Source organism: Sus scrofa, chromosome 1, assembly GCF_054392235.1.
Source record: "Sus scrofa isolate SSC_HxYL_T2T_F1_AM1 chromosome 1, Sscrofa_HxYL_maternal_Yorkshire_Landrace_v2.0, whole genome shotgun sequence".
In the NCBI taxonomy this organism is placed as follows: domain Eukaryota; kingdom Metazoa; phylum Chordata; class Mammalia; order Artiodactyla; family Suidae; genus Sus; species Sus scrofa.
In genome coordinates this window covers 166886937-166906782 of record NC_139383.1, presented here as the reverse complement: position 1 = coordinate 166906782, position 19846 = coordinate 166886937, and the positions used below count along the sequence as shown (strand labels likewise).

Below are 19846 nucleotides of genomic sequence, written 5' to 3'. Positions count from 1 at the left end.
ATACAAAAGCAACAACTATGATTAGAGCTCTTATACCAGCTCTTAGCCATATTGATTTCTAAGAAGAAAAACTGACATTGCAAAATACAAGACACATTTAACTTCAATATAAAAAACTTAACATTTTCCATATTTTTTTCTCATAGGAATCACACTAACCTATGGAACACAGAAAAAGAATGAGAGTATACAGTCCAGGTCAAAGGAAATTAGATTATGAGATATTTGATACAAAAACCTGAACAGAAGCTATTGTGTTTTTGACTGCCACCACTCTCTGCTTCTTGATTCTCTTAAAAATTCTTTAATTTTCCCCGTCCTAGAAAATTTGCTGGGGGTCCTCTGACAGTTATATTCATAAGAATTAGATTGTCAAACATTTAGGGAACCACAGTCACCTCTCTTCTTCCTCTTCTCCAGCACCAATTCTCACTATCCCTACCTGCCTTAAGTTTATTAGTCCATCTCATCCTGTTCTTTATCTGTGTGTTAATTCTAGTTACCACGTTAATATTCAGAGGTCCAAGATTTCCTTATCTCCCATCCTTTTACCTTACATTCTGCTTATCCTCAATTGGAACCCTAGTTTCTCATCCATGCTTAATTTCTGAAACACTTTGACTTTAAAGTAATAGTAGTCCATGATTGAACAAACTTTTCTTATGCTAAGTCTTTAAACAACTCTGTTATTCTTGCTGTAATTGAAAAACAGCTCTTAAAATCTCTGCTTTGCCTATAGCCTTTGGCCTCTACTCTTTTTTCTCATGACTTAAACCATTGGCGAAAGAAGAAAACTGCTTACTCTTTATTGTTGCTTCCAGACTATGCTCCTACCCTTCTCCCTAAAACCCCCACATTTGTATCACTTGTCATCAGACTATATTACCCATGACTCATTGTTGGTATCCTTTACCAATCCATAAATTAATTTTAATCCATAACTTTAGCTCATACATTCTCTCCTTTTCTCCAACCTACTCCAACTTTCCTCCAATGAGCTTGTTCCTCACCCCCCATCTAAGTAAGTTATTTTTAATTTTTACACTCCTGACCTTGTTAGGCCTATCCCCCTACAACCATAATTTCATACAAGACAGTTTGGAATCACCATCTCCTATTTTTCTAGTTCACTCGCTTTGTAGCATGACTTCAATAATCCTTTGACCTAAAAGAAACCCAATCCATGGAACCTACTCAACTCCTCCAATCTGTTATCTTTCATCCTTATGTATTTAAAAACCCATGGTAAATTATTGGAATTTTTATTGCTTAGGTCTTCAACAGTTTTTCGTCATACTTATTTGGAAAAACAATTGTTAAATTTGAATATACCTGGAGAAAATTATAGAACAGTATAGACTTGTCTAGCTTGAAAATCTTAACCACAAAACAAAGTGAATTCTTAATACTTGGAATTCTATTCTACCTTCCCAAATATATTTATTTTCCCTTCTCCAGAAAATTTCATGTGTTCTCTAAGCAAGTCCCAACACTTAACGAGAGAATAACTTTACTATGTTCTCACCTCCCCATATGTCTACATACCTCTATACATTTACCATGTAGGTGACAGTTTCTACTCCTTTTTATGTCAAACCCTTTAGAATCTGTTTTCCCTCTCCTTTTACTTCTAGAATACTATGCCACTTCTTTTTCCCCCTCTCGCCATAAATTTTTTCACCAGTGAATTATTTTCATCTGAGCTAATATGTGCTTGCCTTTCTTAAAACTTATAAATCAACTGTCTTGACCTTACCTGAACTTTCAAATACCACCTAATCATTCCCCCTTTAGCTAATTTCTTACAAACAGTTAAGCTTATTGCCTTCATTTTCTTTCCTCCCATCCACTCTCACACATACCATCACATTACAGAAATTAATCACATTGTGATAACTAGTGATCTTCTGACTGTGAAACCCAATAGGGAATTCTCAGTAATCTATTTGATCTCATTGTGATATTACCCATTATTCTCTCCACCTGGAACACTTGTTACATGTGATTTAAGTAACATTTCACGTGCCTTTTTCTTCCCTCCACTACTGCTATTCATTCTCAGCTTTCTGTGGTGATTCTTTTAACATTCACCCTTAATTTGTGATTGTTGTGAGTCAAAATTTTTATACCTATTTTCTTATTTATTTGCACTCAGTCTTGTAGTAATATAATGCATTAACACATTAATACATACAGCTTGAAAACTGACAAATTATGTCTTCAGAAAAATTCTCTTGTGAATGTAAAAATCATGTCTGCTATCTTCACTTAGTGTTTAACAACTGTATTTCACTTAACATAGCGCTAAACTAAAATTCTAATGTTTCTTCCAAAGTTTCACCTACCATGTCCCCGTTACTTACTGGCCTTACTATCCTTCTAGCTGCACAAGAAATTCTTAAAGTTATCCTTTCTCTCAGAGTTCAGCCCTTTCTTTGAAAAATTCTATTGTGTCTTTTTTTCTAGGAATATATAGGGTTTATTCTTCACCACTTCCACTGCTACTATTTTCCAAGTCACCATTATATTTTGTATTATTGATAATGACTTCTAAGTGGTTATCTCATTTCTATCTAATCTTCTCTAAACAAGTCTCAAAGTAGAAGCCACTGTTAATAGTTAATGAAATCATTTTCAGTAAATTTCACAATAGCTTCCTATTTCTGAGTAAAACCAACTTTCTCAGAAAGTCTTATCAGCTGTCCCTCAATTTACCTCAGACCTCATTTATATCATGCTTTCCTTATGGAAAATTGATCCTTAAACTTTAGCAAAAGACATAAAATTTTCTTTTCTTTTTTTTTTTAAAGGCCGCATCTGTAGCATATGGAAGTTCCAGACTAGGGGTTGAACTGGAGATGCTGCTGAGGCCTGCACTACAGCCATGGCAACACTGGATCCAAGTCAGATTTATGACCTACACTGCAGCTTGTGGCAACGCTGGATCCTTAACTCACTGGGTGAAGCCAGGGATCAACCCGCATCCTCACAGAGGCAATGTCAGGTCCTTAACCTGCTGAGCTTAGTGGGAATTCACTAAGCATAATTTACTGTTAAGTCAATAGAACATGTAGAAAACAAAATATTTGACTTCTATGTCAAAAATTAAAAAAAAATATCAACCGTAAAGTTCAGATTGGAGTTCCTGCTATGGTGATTTGAGTTCAGAATCTGGCATTGTCTCTGCAGTGGCTCAGTTAGCTGATGAGGCCTGGGTTCAATATCCCCAGCCTGATGCAATGGATTAAGAATCTAATATTGTTGCAGCTATGGTATAGGGTCACAGCTATGGCTCACATTTGAGCCCTGGCCCAGGAATTTCCATATGCCATGGGTGCAGCTGAAAAAAAAAAAAGATCGGATTAATTAATTGAATTTGTTAAAATTATGAACTTGTTCATTGAAAAATATTAAAGTACTGCAAATGTTAGCTGTAGGCTAAAAGAAGGTATTTGTATTCATGCATCTAGCAAAAATCTCATATCTAGAATACATAAATAATTACAAATAAAGATAAATTAACCTAAAAATGGCAAAAACCCTGAAAATATAGTTCAACATTGATATGTAAAAATTAAGAGCTTACCCTTAAAATAGCTGTACACTGAAGATATACATATCCTGTTTTAGGTAAGTTTACACATTACTAAAAAAGAAAAAACATAGTAAAAATAAATTTGTTTTGTTGAACCATAAACAAATTTACAGAATTTATTAAATAAATAAATTTGACAATTTTGTCCAAACCGTTGAGTATTCTGAACATACAATCTTCAGCATCCTAAAATGGATTCCATAACACATAAGTTTGATACTTTGTTTTTAAAATGCATTTAATAATTCTTAAGATATTTTCTGATCACTCATTCAGCATATCTTTGTTTTTATCATTACATAAAAGTAAACCTTAATAATCTAATGATCCTGATGTAAAAAAAACTATACAAATTCAAAGACATTTATACTAGAGCAGTTGACTAGTATTGTGATTTATGTAATCTCTTATCAAAACAAAGAAGAGCTTTTTAAATGCACTATGGAGAGGAAATGAGGAAGTGATTTGAATTCTCTTCATTTCTGAAGTAAAAATATTAGAAATGAAAAAATATGAGCTATTTTTACTTCTGTTTAAGCATCACCCTATCAACATTTTTAATTTTGATTATCTAGAAAATGCATATTTTCAAATTGATGACCTATTAAAGAAAAATTTAGTTCACTGAGCATACATGATCTTCCCTTCAAGCATAAAATTTCTGGCATTTTTATGTTTCTAGAGTGTGGACACTGACTACAGTGAACCTGAATATTTTCCTTACAAGTTTCAGTTACCCTTTTGTATATTTATATAAACATTAACAACCTATTTTGTGTAAAACTTTAAAAACGCAGAATATAGGGGGAAAGCTTTACTTCATCATCCTGAAAGATAGTCAGTGATTCAGTGTGTACTACTTAAGAAAAGTTATAAATTTGAGAATATGATCAATCACAATTTCTCAGAAAGAAGTTTCAATCCTACTGGAGTTCCTAGAAGTTTTTCTGTATTTAAAAAAAAAAAAAAGACCTAAAGTATAACAATGTATATTCCTGAACTATATTGCTTAATTAAAAGTATAGGCATTACTATTCCATGTCAGGGAAATCCGCTATGTTGCTGTCAGCAAATTCATGACACAGATGGTTCTCAGACCTTGTGGTGTTATAAACCATCCTGAACAATTAATGAGACAGAAAGTCACTTAGCCATAAACATGTAGTCAAAATTTTGCGTAGAACTACAGGATATGCACTGCCTCTTTTCCCAAAATCTTACCTGTTAACACCAGTTAAGACTCAAAACTTTACTCTTATTTCACAAATCAGTGTAATAACATCTCTTCAACATATTTAAATGTTGGAATGATGTGTTCTATAGATTATATATCTGTTCCTTCAATTGAAAACTTGAAATATTTACTGAAATACATTATGATTATTATATTGAGATAAAAATAAAGTTATATGATAGAGAATAGAGTTGAAATATGTCATGTTTCTATCTAGAAACAGGATTTTCTTTTGTAGCAGAGGCTTTGTACACGTAATTGAGAATACAGTTTAGTTGCAGAACTCATGGTCTTTAGGTAACAAACATCCATAATCATTTTAATTCTTAACTTTAATTCTTTGAAAACAGTTTATAGCATTCTTAGGACAATTACAATTACCAAGAAACTTGAGGAATCTATTACAATAGAACTTTAATAAGACTGAGAATGTTAATATGTTGAGAAAAAAATAAACATGTAGGCCTCAGAGTGGCAACAAAGTTTTAAAATATTGGAAAATAATTTAAATGGTTAATTAGGAAAAGGAAGATTTGAATAACTTTTGAAGTTCTGAGATTTCAAAGCTAAGTGACTGAAATCAAAAGTGCTAACTCCCTGGATTATCGATATTACATATAGATGAACGGATAGATAGTTGGGATAAATGAATAAACACATTGTTGAAGAATCCACTTTAATTCACATGTAAAGTCTAAAAGGTGAAAAATATTGAAAGATCAAAATTTCAAACATGATAATGTAATTGATCAATAATGTCATTGATGACCTATCTGAAACAAGTTTCAATAGAGTGATTATAGTAAAAGCCTAATGGGAAGCAATTAAGTTTGATCAATTTACAGGTAAATCTACTTCATTCCTTTCCTACAATATAAGAATAATGAAAATGGGAGGACCATTAAGATACAATCATTTATTTTAGCTAATTCAAGTTTACTTTCTGTCTTTAAAAAGGTCTTGCGGCTTTTGACCATTTTCTGACTTAAAGCTTTTTCTTTTGCTTTCAAAATCACAGATATTTATATATTTTTTTCCTTTTGTTCTTATTGAAAAAGCTGTCCCTTTCTCATCTGGGGTCAAGACTGTTTACTTTGAAAATAGGATACATGTTGCAAAGTCATGTTTTATGTAATTTTTTCCCTGTGATGCAAACCTGTGTTTGTTCTGAGAACTGGATTAAGAAACTCAAGATGAAGTGAAAGTACCTTTTGGTTGAACAAGTTAAATAATTATTGCTTAGCACCTAATAGATATGGGGTGTAAGGAGAGAAGCCACAGACCTTAGAATAACCTGAGAGCAATTCATATGTATGCTTTTGCTTCGAACACACTGTTCTACCTAACTCTCACAGGTACCTTCTCGTCTCATAGCAAGAGATCATTGAGGGACTAACCCAATCTTATCTCTTTCTGAATCATTTCCCTATCTATGCAGTTGGCAGTTATTACCAGTGTAAACAAACAGCAATGCCTGGATAAATGAGGTAGGAGGTATATAATTATATATAATTAGAAATTCAGGAAAAATTACTTCATCATTATCAATCTGTTATCCCACTACTTACATATCACAAATTATTGTCAAGATATAACCTTTTCCCACATCTGAGATCACTTGGTCACTCAGCTCACTTTAATAATACAGTCATCCTAGCTGAATTCTCTCTTCTTTCAGCTTATTTTAATACTTTCAGAACAAACACTTATCTCTTGTTCGTGAAGTCCTTCTTACCAGATTGGACTTTTGTTTATGGAGAACAGTATGTTGAATAATTGAGGGACCTAAATCTTTTTTTCCCCTCTGAATTGATTAAATATTTCTTTAAAATAATATTTTTTTTACTTGAAGTCATTGGGGAACCCAAAATACAGAGTGGATACTTAATTAACATTTGCCGACTTGATTGATTGGCATTACTTACTACTTATATTTGCTAAAAATAAATATATTTAAATATATTTGCATTATATCAAATAGTTAATATATAATTTATAAATATATATCAATTAATATGTATCACTTTTATTGTGATTGCCTTTTCTCCTTAATGCTATTATCATTTACATTTTGTTGATATAAAATAGATGTCTCAGATTAAGACCAGAGTTCAATTAAATGTAATATAGCTATTTCTAAGATGTATAAAGTTACCCATATTTCTTGAATGAGTTGTATATTTAAAAACTCTCCAATTTTGTTATTAGGAGTAAAGCCATGTATGTGCTATGCAGAAACCAGTTCACTCAAATTATGTTAAAAGACATAACTGTAGCTGTTGGTGATAGTAAATTGGTTTACTATCCATTATCTCATGGTTTCTTGTTGATTCTCTTTGGAAGTGGACGAAATCTTTTAACGAGGTTTAAGTAATTTTCATTTCTAATATATGTCAGATGTAAATACTAACATATATACATACACATATATAAACATATCTAGATATTGAAAAATAACAAGTTCTCTCAACTCCAGATCTCCTTTTCCAATTTGGAGAATTTCTCATTTTCTACAGGTTGGAAATTCGTGGCTTCAACTGTAATTCATGGCCTTAATATTCAGTATTAACGGAGATGCATTATGGCTGAAAGAAATTTAAAGGCTTGTTTTAGTTCAGAAAAATAACCTTACCAGGGTTACTTATCGCAATTGTATCTCACCTACTCAAACCTTTCAAGTTTGTGAAATTGAGCTGAGAGCTCTAGGAGAAAATGCAAGCTTTACAGCAAGATTTAATCTTTCTGCAAGCAGCTAGTCCAGAAATACCATAACAACAGCTGTTCTCATGGAATATTAGCATTTATGCTTCTGGCCTCAGCTGCTTCTAAGAAGTGTAAAAAATGCGAACATGAGAAAATGCTCATTTTTAATGTTAGCTTCAGTTTGAAAATCAGGGTACATTCATTGGTCCCCCAAAGTAATGGATGCATATTTCTAATTATTGTATTCCTGAAGTAATGTGTGACATATGCCTAACTCAGAATATCCTTGTTAACTATAGAAGAGGGAGAATGGCATATTCATCCTTTAGCAACATGTTTACTATTGTCCATAATGTGGGTGTGGTCTCTGTGAGACAAAATTGCAGTGTAATTATTTTACTATGACCATACTTAAGTTCATACTTATTCTCTCATACCCATGACTTAGAAAATAGAGACTATGAAACTAAAAACTGTGGGAGTATTTTAAGTGAAAAAAAAACTCCCTTTTCAGTTCTGAATAACAAGGATGATCACATCATAGATCAAGTCCAAGGTGGGGTAGAGGGACAGTGAAGGGGGGAAATCTGTGTCATAGGTTAAGTTTTCCTTAGTCTTTTAATTTCTTTTCCTTAATACTTGTAGCCTAGTCATTATGTTCCACAAATACAATTTTTCATCATTTTATCAAAATAACCAGCCACTTCAAGGCACCTAATAGATATGGGGTGTAAGGAGAGAAGCCACAGACTTTTTCAGAGCCTAATTTGCCAAGAGTAAAATTCTTCACTAATAAATGAATCTCTTATCTTAACTGATAAATTTGTAGCCTAATATTTCTTACTACAATGTTTAATCTTTCCAAAGACATGAACATTTTCTTGGAAGGAATATGAAGAATTATGTTTCCATCATTGTGATTCAATCAAATAAGTATTTGCCTTTCTTAGACACCTTCTTGTTAACTGTTGTGTTTATCCAGTTCATTTACAATAAGCCTTTTGGGAGGTTGGTTTTGTCTTTTAAAAAAATCTACTTAAAAATCTATTTGGAGAGAATATTATTTATTGAACTTGAAAAAGTAAAATTTAAAATGAGAATTTTCATATGGGATTAATGATATAACAATAATTAAGAGTCACTTGAGACACACCCACACCATCCAAGAAATGCCAGGAAGGTGGTGGAATTCTGAAACCATGATATGGGTATGTGTCAATTAAAGGACTGTTCTTCTATTTAAATCCTGATGTGCTCTTGGGAGTTTCCCCATCCCCCTTGGCTTCCATTTTGCTTTCTTTTATTGGGATTAGTATATTTATTATGGAAAAAGTTTACATTTTCTGTAGGATATTTACAATAGTTCACTGAGCGACAGCGGCTTTGTCAGCAAAACATCTGTATTTTTAGCTATGACTGTTCCTGCTGTACATTTCATACACCCATGCAAACATCATAAGAAGATGGAGTTCTTTCCCTTCCCTTTAAAATAGTCTTTATTCCCTCCTAGTATCTATAAATTTTTTTTTCCTATAAAAATGATAGCAGAGTTCCTGTCATGGCTCAGTGGTTAACAAATCCAACAAATGAGATTGCGGGTTCTTTCTCTGGCCTTGCTCAGTGGGTTAAGGATCCAGCGTTGCCATGAGCTGTGGTGTAAATCGCAGACGAGGCTGGGATCCTGCGTTGCTGTGGCTCTGGTGTAGGCCAGTGGCTACAGCTCCGATTGGACCCCTAGCCTGGGAATCTCCATGTGCCGCGGGAGCGGCTCAAGAAAAGAAAAAAACAAGGAATGATAGCAAATAGGGGCTGATAGATGGGGTTTATGAATTAATTAGACTTTTGTAGGAAAATAAAATCTCTGATGAACTCTATTTCATAAAGTCCCCATAGCTTAAAAAAAAAAACAAAAAACTTTGCTTCCAAGTTTACATTCTTAAATATGAACCTGAAAACTGAAATTTTGTAGTTTAATCATGTCATGTGCATGGCACATGTTGTTTCAAGATTTATGTTTTTATTTTTAAAAGTACAATGCAGACAGTTGAATTGATTCTGGTAGCTACGTGAGGTCATATCATTTAGATAATTATATGTAAATAAACTAAAGTAATTTAAGTTTGAAAATTACAGAATTTTTTTTTTTTAATCAGAGAGAATAAAGGTGCAGATTGAGGAGGGCGTGGGAAGAGAGCGAGCATTTGAAAGTTTAAGAGATTATATGCAATGTAAAGCATCAGGGAACTTTATATGAAGGAGACAGTCTTGGAAACAGATGTTCAGTGATAGGTAGAATTTTTACAAAGAGTCTTTGGATATTCAAAGTAGAATTTTCTAAATAAAGGAAATTAGGTAAAGAGGAGGAAAATTCAGACGTGTGAAGGGAAAAAGGAAAAACTTAGTCTGAATAAATGGTCAAGTTTTGAAGGAATATAACAGGATATAATGGAAAATGCGATGAGCCAGATGGTGGAAGGTCAAGAACACCAGGCTGAGCAGTTAGCTCTGGATTTGGGAAGCAAGTGGGCAGCTATTGGTCAAGTTTTAAGAGCAATCTGGATCTATACGGTAGGAAAATCATCCCTCTAGGCACAAAATCCCAATCATTTTCTACAGTGTTCCAGAACAGAAACATCTGGGTTAGAACTGAAGCAACAACTTGGCTATGGGCTTTTAAATTTTGACGCTATTGTTTGTAAAGACCATTTATGGTGAAGTAAGTAATCACTGACCATGGCCGCAGGTGGCATTTGTCTCTCTCTAAAGCACGACTGAACCTAGAGCCGAAAATTGGGAACTCTTGTTAACTGCAAACATCCCTTGTCTGTGCTCTCAATATCTAACAATACAATTCTCTGTGCATCCTCTTCTTTTAGTGGTCTAATGGGGAAAAAAAAAAGATGAAAACACTGAAATTCAAGAGTTCTAAGAAAAAGTACCTTGAGACTGCCGTTTCAGTGAATTATAGCAACCACATAGAGATTTGATCCTATCCGATTTGTGCTGCTTACAGTATTTACCCTAGGTTTATGCTCAGGGTGGAAAACAATTCTTAAGTATTCAAAAATACACCTTGCATTTTCTAACATCCCACAAATCCCTCAGGAGAAAAAAAAAAAATCAGCCTGATAATTCACAAAGTTTGTTTTAAAAATACTAACTTGTCACAGAACTAGAAAGGACATCATTTATAACCTTACATCTTCACCTTATCCTGGATCTCCAGAGAAATCAATTACCCACTGGTGATGGCTTCCCTCTGTTTGCCATAAAGTAGGGGAAAGAAAAGCCAATTTGTGGATTAGGGAAGAGACAGCAATCATTTGAGGTGGAGAGTGAAGAAGTTATCATCTCTGAACAGCACAAGAATCAAGAGTAAAAGAGAAAGTGGCAAAACATCAATGTGAAATAATTCACATAGTAAATTTCTTTTGTTGGAAATAATTGGAAAAAATGTTGACATGTGTATGATATGAATATAATTGTAGTCTTTTTGAAACTTCAAGGTTCACGTTTCCCAAATATAAGATAATTTCTCCTTCGTATCTGTTATAACAGGGAAAACACTCAATGAGGTACGTATTGTAAATATTGTTGGCATGCCTCCCAGTGGAGACGGATAAGTATCTAGCCATTTACCCATATATATTTAAGTAAGCAATAAATACTTTGAGACATTATTAAATATATTTGACATGTGTGGCATTTTCTAATTTCTATCATCAAACTAAGGAAGTGATGTTGGCTTTTAATATTTGCCTTCTTGATATGCCTTAGAAATCCTGTTAGGATCAAATTGATTTACAATGGGTGGTAAATGGGTTTTTTAATGGGTTTGTCTATCCTGCCTGCAACACTTCTGCTAAAACCCTTAGCTGCAGAATTACAAAATGTCTTACTTACCACAGTGATATTCCACTCATTGCCTAACAAGAAATTTTACACAAGTGTGGCAATGGGCTCATGCTTTTGGAAATCACTTTGGGTGGAAAAGTCTTGTGAAGATTCGGTTCCTAAACTGTGTGTCAACTTCTGAAGGGTAGCATACAATACCCCAGGAAGCGTCTCCATTCTCGCTCTGTGATTACTATATGTTGGTCTTTCACTCACAGACAGGATTCCCAGGTCTGGAAATCAGTTTGGTGAAACAGAAATGGATACTGTCATGATTGTTCTTAGTGACCCATTAGTGAAACGTCTGCTTTCTAATCCCATGACTTTAGGTTTAGTCTAGCAATGTTGGTTTCTGGGGAGGGATGCTTTTATCAAAGGACACAACAGTGATTCCCTTACAACATGGACATTTTGGGTTCTCTATGACAGTGAATCAGCAGGTAATTAAATGTGTTAGTGGACTAGGCAGTGTGATCAATTCTCATTTGGAAGGAAGACTGGGTTGCTACTATATAATAGTGGTTAAAAAAAGAATGCCTGAAATGCAGAAAATGTGTTCATAGTAAACCTTCTCTGTATTTATGTAACAAAAGATAATTGTGACTTAACTAGGAAAGAAATGCACAATGCCTCAAAATGTACTGGGGCACCCTGCAGCATCTTTTGGGGAACAGATTATTTTCCTCTCCCCTCTCTCAGGGGTAGCTTATACCACCAGATGCAAGCAAAATTTTGCTATTGTCTTTGTTTGGAAGTTAATTAGGATTAATGGAGGTGTACATATGGAGGACAAGTAGACAAGAAGTGGACTGTCTTAGCTTTATGATTGGTCAATTTAGTTAAACTGGAATTACTTTTTCATAAATTCCATTTCCTCTATGATTATAGATTGGAGTTGGCCATGAGAGTTGAAAGGAAGACATGAAGGGTAAGTCATTGTATATAAAATTCAGAGGGAGGTACTAGGTTGAGTGGCAGCTCACACACATGTAGTCAAGGCTTGGCCTCTCTAGCTGGTTGGCAGGAGGTGCTTCTTTTAGCTTCTCTGAGCCCTGACCCAAGTGCAGGTTGAAGGGTACCTTTTCTATCACATGTTAGATGAGATGCCAGGAAACATTCCTTGTTTCCATATTATTCTCTTGTGTCCCTATTTATTCTCATAGGTTCTAGTGCACCCTTATTCTACTCCACTTCATGTTCAGTTCTCGGTCAACCTGGGCAACCAGATGGAGAGGTTTTGCCTACACTTAGACTAGCTAGCTAAATTGAGTAATTTCCAGAACAAGTTCCTTATTCTTTATCACTCACACCCATATATCATTCTAATGAAACTCTGGTACATAATTCACAATACACATTTTTATGAAAAGATTTTTCTAACACATCTGCAAGGTCTTTGAAAGATGTGAATTAAAATAATAAGAATCCCAACAAGAAAAAAGAGCAACCATCAGTACTTGAGACCAGGGAATTGAACAAAAATTGAAATCAAAATTGTAACATCTACACACCACATACATTTTCTCAGTCCGCATTTTTACCCAAGCTATTACTGCTGTAACCAATCAATCAGCATCTGCTTTAGTGTGACATGGATACCATTCAGAACATCTCTGTAGGGGCTCTCTCGGCCACCATGAACTTGCACAAGCATGGAAGTATGAGTTATTCTAGTTGGGCAACCTTTACCAAAGGGGTTATCTAGTGAATGCATACCTGATGAATAAATGCTCTTCTAATTTGTCCTTATGGTTGAGAACTCCGAGATGCATTCTACAAAGCTCTTTAGAAAGTTGCCAACAGGATAAAAATCTAGAATGTTTTATAATGTGGAATTCCCATCATGGTTCAGCAGTTAACGAACCCAACTAGGATCTATGAGGAGGCAGATTCAATCCCTTACCTCTCTCAGTCAATTAAGGATCTGGCATTGCCATAAGCTGTGGTGTAGGTCAGAGACACGATTTGGATCCTGCATTGCTGTGGCTGTGGTGTAGGCTGGCAGCTGTATCTCTGATTTGACCCCTACCCTGGGAACCTCCATATGCTGTGGGTGTGGCTCTATAATAGCAAAAAAAAAAAAAAAAAAAAAGAAAAAAAATCAATTTATCCCCAGCAGTGATAAGCTTAACATTTCAAGTTTGCACTAATTGTCCCTCATTCCCTGTTATGCTATTCAGAACAGCTTTCCTTTGCTTGGGAACTCTTCCAAAATTAAAGTCCCTGCATTCAACACATTTTCTTAGGGTCTGCTTTTGAGGGAACCCAGGTTAAGAGAATTGGTTATAGATGTAGCTCTACCAAGAGTATCTTCGTGAGGGAATTCTGGAACTAGGTCACCTAGTACCACAGGCACTAAGGACCCTATGTCTAGGGGTAGTGTGGCGGTAATAACCCCAAAGTATAGTTATTTTACAATTACCATTTGTTTCACTGGTGGTGAACTTGATAAAGTACAGGTGGCAAGTGAAACATTGGTTAGTGTTGACACCTGGATAAATTGAGAAAGGAAATGTTAATTATAAAGAGAGCAGATAGGCTACCTACTGGTTATAGCTTATAAACCAGAAAGGAAACTGGATGTTCAGCCTCAGCAGGTGTCCTCTGTCAAAGTCAGGACTTTGATAAAGAATCAGGGGAAGGATCAAGATGGTGGAGGAGTAGGACGTCACAATCACCTTCAACAAACACATTAAAAAAATTACAACTACATATAGAATGATTTGAACAGAAATCTACTGAATGCTGGCAGAAGAACTTAAACATCCAAAGAGGATAAGAAACCCTCCACATAACTGGATACAACAAAAGAAAAAAAAAAAGAGAGAGAGAGAGAAAGTATCAGGACAGGACTAGCACTCCTGAAAGGGAGCTGTTAATGAGAAAAGGAACTGACAACCTGGGAAGCCACCTAACCAACAGAGAGATCAGCTGAGACAGAGATACCTCAAAGTTGCTGAGAAAATGGCAGCAGCTAAACTGAGGAGGCAAAGCAGAGTGAGAATTACACAGAACATCTGCACCACCTCCCAGGACATCACAGCCTGAGATGCTCAGGTGGAGGCTGGGCACTGAGACTCAGGCTCTAGAGGTCAATTCCAAGGAGACAGACTAGGATTGGTTGTTTGGAGACAGCCCAAGGAGCAAGGTAATGGTATACCATGGGCTGGGGTGTGGAAGTGGAACACCATAGCCAAGGGAACCAAGGAGGTCTGGGCCCACAGGAGAAGCAAGGCACCATTGTTGGAGAGTGTGAGAGGAAGAGGGTGGACCATCAAAGGAATCTCTTTCCCTTCACATGTACAGACTCTCAGAGGGTGGGGCACCTGCAGTACAGGCTATTGGTGACAAGGGGCCTCTTGCTTGGGCTAAGGGAGACAAAGTACCTCTTGTACAGGCTAAGGGCAGAAGGTGGGCTAAGCGTGATGCCATGCCTCTTGCATGATCTACAGGCCTCGGAGACAAACCACAAGTCATCTCAGAAACCAGAGGGAGGCATGGCTCACCACCACTAGGGGTCTGGGAACAGGGTTCATCTATGGCCCCATTCACCTCAGAGGTCAGCAAAAAAGAGGGCACTGCAACCAAGCACTACCCATCTTGCTTTCACTCCCCTGGGAACACATCTACCCTGCTGTGGCCATTGCCAAATGCTCTGGGCAACATGCACACATGCCTGATCACTGTCACTTCCCAGGACATCTGCAACTAGGAGCAGCCTGTGCAGCACCTCTTGCATTGGTTAAGTGGGATGGGGTGCAACATGCATGGTCTGCAGGTGGCGAGGACAAACCACCAGTTATCTTTGACTCCAGAGGTGGGCATGGCCTGCCATCACTAGGGGTCAGTGAATAGGCACCACTTGCAGCCCCAACCACCTCAGAAAGCACCCAGAGGAAGGCCTTGGGACTAAACACCACCCATTGTTGTTCTCACTCCCCTGGGAACTCATTCACCCTGCCATTGCCACTTGCCAAGTGCTCTGGGAGCCATCTAAATCTGCCTGAGGCTCATTACCACTTCCCAGGGCTCTGCAACTAGGAGTAGCATGCACCACCTTCCTGCATGTCCTTGCCACTGTCAAGAGCCCAGACACTGACTACTAGCCCTGCCAATTGCCTCTTTCTCCCTGGAAACACAATTAGAGGGATAACAGCCTTTTTTCAGCCTGCTCACACTGAAAAAAGAGACAGCAAATATCCAAATGTACATGCCAAAAATAAATAGTATCTCCTTACAAAACACAAAGGGGAACTCTTGCATAGAAATAGCCCTCCAAGACTACAGTAGTTGGTTTCCCTAAACTCACAAAAAAGAAAAATATAAGTGAAATGAAGCAGCTCAAGAGCCATTCCCAGTTAAAAGAATAGGAGAATTCACCTGAAGCAGTAAACAACAAAAAAGACCTCTGCAGTCTAATAGACATTGAGTTCAAAAGGTAGAAAGTGAAAATACTGAAGGAATTAAGGCTGAATGGGAAGAAATTAAGAGCAGATTTAAACAGTAATGCAGATTGTTTTAGGAAGGAACTAGAAAATATAGAAAGGAGCCAAAAAAACTAGAAAATTCATTTGCAGAAGTGAAAACTGAGTTAAAGGCACTAAAGAATGAATAATGAATAGGAACAAATTAGTGACTTGGAAAATAGGATAATGGAAATCACCCAATTGGGACAGCAGACAGATAATGAAATGCAAAAACATGAAAGCAATATAAGAGATCTATGGGATAATATAAAGCAAATCAATCTACACATAATAGGAATTCTGGAAGGAGAAAAAAAAAGGGAACTGAAAATATATTTGAAGCAATTATGTCTGAAAATTTTCAAAATCTAAAGGAAATCAGATACAGGAAGCACATAGAACCCCAAACAAGTTGAACCCCAACAGACCCACACCAAGATATATTACAATAAAAATGGCAAAAGTTAAAGAGAGGATTCTAAAGGCAGCAAGAGAAAAGCAAAGCATTAATTATAAGGGAACCCCCCATAAGGCTATCAGCTGATTTCTCTACAGAAACACTACAGGAAAGACATATTCAAAGTTCTAAAGAGAAAAATTTACAGCCTAGAATACTCTACTCAGGAAGAATATTATTTAAAATAGAAGGAGAAATAAAGAATTTCTCCAACAAACAAAAGCTAAAAGAGTACAGCAATTCTTAACCCATTCCAAAAGAAATACTGAAAGGGCTTCTCTAAATAAAAAAGAAGAAGAAATAGGATGTAGGAAATCACAAATGGAAAGCAGTCACTTAAATAGCCAGTACACAGATCTAAAAGGAAAAAAACCTACTGTAAAAGTGCAATAAACATAAGGAACAGCAAAAGGACAAACATGAAGATGTTAAAAAAGACTTCAAAATCACAGAATGTGGGGAAGGAAAGGAAAATCTAGACTCTTCTTTTTTGAGCCTATATGACTATCAGGCTAAAGCAAGAAGATATATAGGAAGGGGTCAGCATACTTGAAAAACAGGGCAACCACAAATCAAAACCAAACATTACATTCACAAAAACTAAAAGAAAAGTACTCAAGCATAAATTGAAGGAAATCACCCAATCAAAAAAAGAAAGGAACAAAGGAGGAACATAAAATCAACTGGAAAATCGGGTTTAAAATGGCAATAAATACATATTTATCAATTACCTTAAATGTAAATAGACTGAATGCTCCAATCAAATGACAGAGTGGCAGATGGATAAAATGCAAAAGCCTATAATATACTGTCTACAAGAGACTCACCTTAGGGCAAAGGACACATAGATTGAAAGTGAGGGGATGGGAAAAGATATTTCATGACAGTGGAAAAGACAGTAAAGCAGGAATTGCAATACTCATATCAGACAAATAGACTTTAAAATGAAAGCCATAAAGAAAGACAATGAAGGGCACTAAATAGTGATAAAAGGATCCATTCAAGAAGAGGATATAATAATATCAATATATATGCCCCTAATATAGGAGCACCCAGATACCTACAAATACTAACAGACATAAAAAGAGAGATTTATGGGAATACAATCATAGCAGGAGAATTTAACACCCCATTCACATTAATGGACAGATCATCTAGACAGAAAATCAATAAGACAACAGAGATCTTAAATGACACAATAGAAAAGTTAGACTTAATTGACATTTTCAAGATATTATATCCAAAAAAGTCAGAATACACATTCTTTTCAAGTGCACATGGAACATTATCAAGGACTGACCACATACCGGGGCGCAAAACTAACCTCAACAAATTTAAAGAGTATAGAAGTTATTTCAAGTATCTTCTCTGACCACCATGGCATGAAACTAGGAATCAACCACAGGAAAAGAAATGAGAAAAAAACTGACAACATGGAGACTAAAAAACGTGCTACTAGAAAAACCAGTGGGTTAATGAGGAAATCAAGATGGAAATTAAAAAATACCTCAAGACAAATGATAATGAAGACACAAACTCTCAAAATCTATGGGATGCAGCAAAAGCAGTGCTCAGAGGGAAATTCATAGCAACACAGGCCTTCCTTAAAAAGAAGAAAAATTTTAAATCAACAAATTAACCCACCACCTAAATGAATTAGAAATGGAAGAACAAAGAAAACCTAGTCAGCAGAAGGTAGGAAATCATAAAGATCAAAGAGGAAATCAATAAAATAGAGATTCATAAAACAATAGGAAAAAAAAATCAATAAAACTAAGAGCTGGTTCTTTGAAAAGGTAAACAAAATTGAGTCAAACCTCTGCCTAGACTCACCAAGAAGAGGAGAGAAAAAAACCCAAATAAAATAAGAACTGGAAAAGGAGAAATCTCAAAGGATACTGCAGAAATACAAAAAACCATAAAAGAATACTATGAACAACTATATGCCAACAAATTTGACAACATAGAATGAATGGACAACTTTCCAGAGACTTACAGCCTGCCAAAACTGAATCAAGAAAAATGCATCAACTTAACAGACCAATCACTAGAAATGAAATTGAATATGTAATAAAAACACTCACTACAAACAAAAGTCCAAGACCAGATGGCTTCACAGGTGAATTCTACCAAACATACAAAGAATAACTTATAACTATCCTTCTTAAACTTTTCCAAAAAGTTGAAAAAGAAGGAACATTCCAAAGACATTCTATGAAATCTCCAACACCTTAATATCAAAAACAAAGATACTACCAAAGAAGAAAATTATAGGCAAATATCTTTGATGAATATAGATGCAAAAATTCTCAACACATTTTTTAGCCAACCAAATCCAACAACATACAAAAAGATCATAAAATCATACACCACAGCCAAGTAGGATTCATCCCAGGTTCACAAGGATGGTTCAATATTCACAAATCAATCAACATCATACACCACATTAACAAAAGTCAAAAACCACATGATCATCTCAATAGATGCAGAAAATATATTTGACAAAGTCCAACATCCATTCATGATAAAAACTCTTAACAAAGGGAGTATAGAGGGAACATATCTTAACATAATAAAAGCCATTTATGGGATGCCCATTCTCACCACTTTTATTCAACATAGTATTGGAAGTCCTAGCCACAGCAATCAGACAAACAAAAGAAAGAAAAAGTATCCAAATTGGGAGAGAAGAGGTAAAATTGTCACTCTATGCAGATCACATGATATTATATATTGAAAACCCTAAGAATTCCACACAAAAACTCCTCAAACTGATCAATTAATTAAGCAAAGTAGCAGGATACAAGAGTAACATTCAAAAATCAGTTGTACTTCTGTACATTTACAATGAAATATTAGAAAAGGAATACAAAAATACAATACCTTTGAAAATCACACCCCAAAAATTAAATACCTGGGAATACACCTGACCAAGGAGGTAAAAGACTACATGCTGAGAACTATAAAACATTAATCAAGGAAATTAAAGAAGATTCAAAGAAATGGAAAAATATTCCATCTTCCTGGGCTGGAAGAATTACTATTGTAAAAATGGCCATACTACCCAAAGTAATCTACAGATTCAATGCAATCCCTATCAAATTACCCATGAAATTTTTCACAGAACTACCACAAACAACCCAAAAATTTATATGGAACTATAAGACACCCATAATTGCCAAAGCAATCTTGAGAAACAAAATCCAAGAAGGAGGCATAACTCTCCCAGGCTTCAGGCAATTTTACACTACAGTAATCAAGCTAGTGGGCTACAATAATCAAGCCAGTGTAGTATTGGTACCAAAACAGACATACAGACCAATGGAACAGAATAGAGAAACCAGAAATAAACCCAGACACCTATGGTCAATTAATCTTTGACAAAGGAGGCAATAATATAAAAATGGGAAAAAGTCTTTTCAGCAAGTGATGCTGGGAAAACTGGACAGCCACATGTAAATCAGTGAAATTGGAACACACCCTCACACCATGCATAA

General features: G+C 35.5%; 1 long non-coding RNA gene across 3 annotated transcripts in view; it reads right to left on the bottom strand.

Moving 5' to 3' along the window:
• Window positions 1-19846, bottom strand: part of LOC110261625 (uncharacterized) — a 128507-nt gene that overhangs the window by 20941 nt on the left and 87720 nt on the right. For 2 of the 3 annotated variants that reach the window (XR_002345990.2, XR_002345992.2), the window contains exon 3: window positions 3587-3646. The exons of the other annotated variant lie outside the window; for it this stretch is intronic. This is a non-coding gene — a long non-coding RNA (uncharacterized LOC110261625). The remainder of the gene's footprint in view (window positions 1-3586; window positions 3647-19846) is intronic. 3 annotated transcript variants of the gene reach the window in all.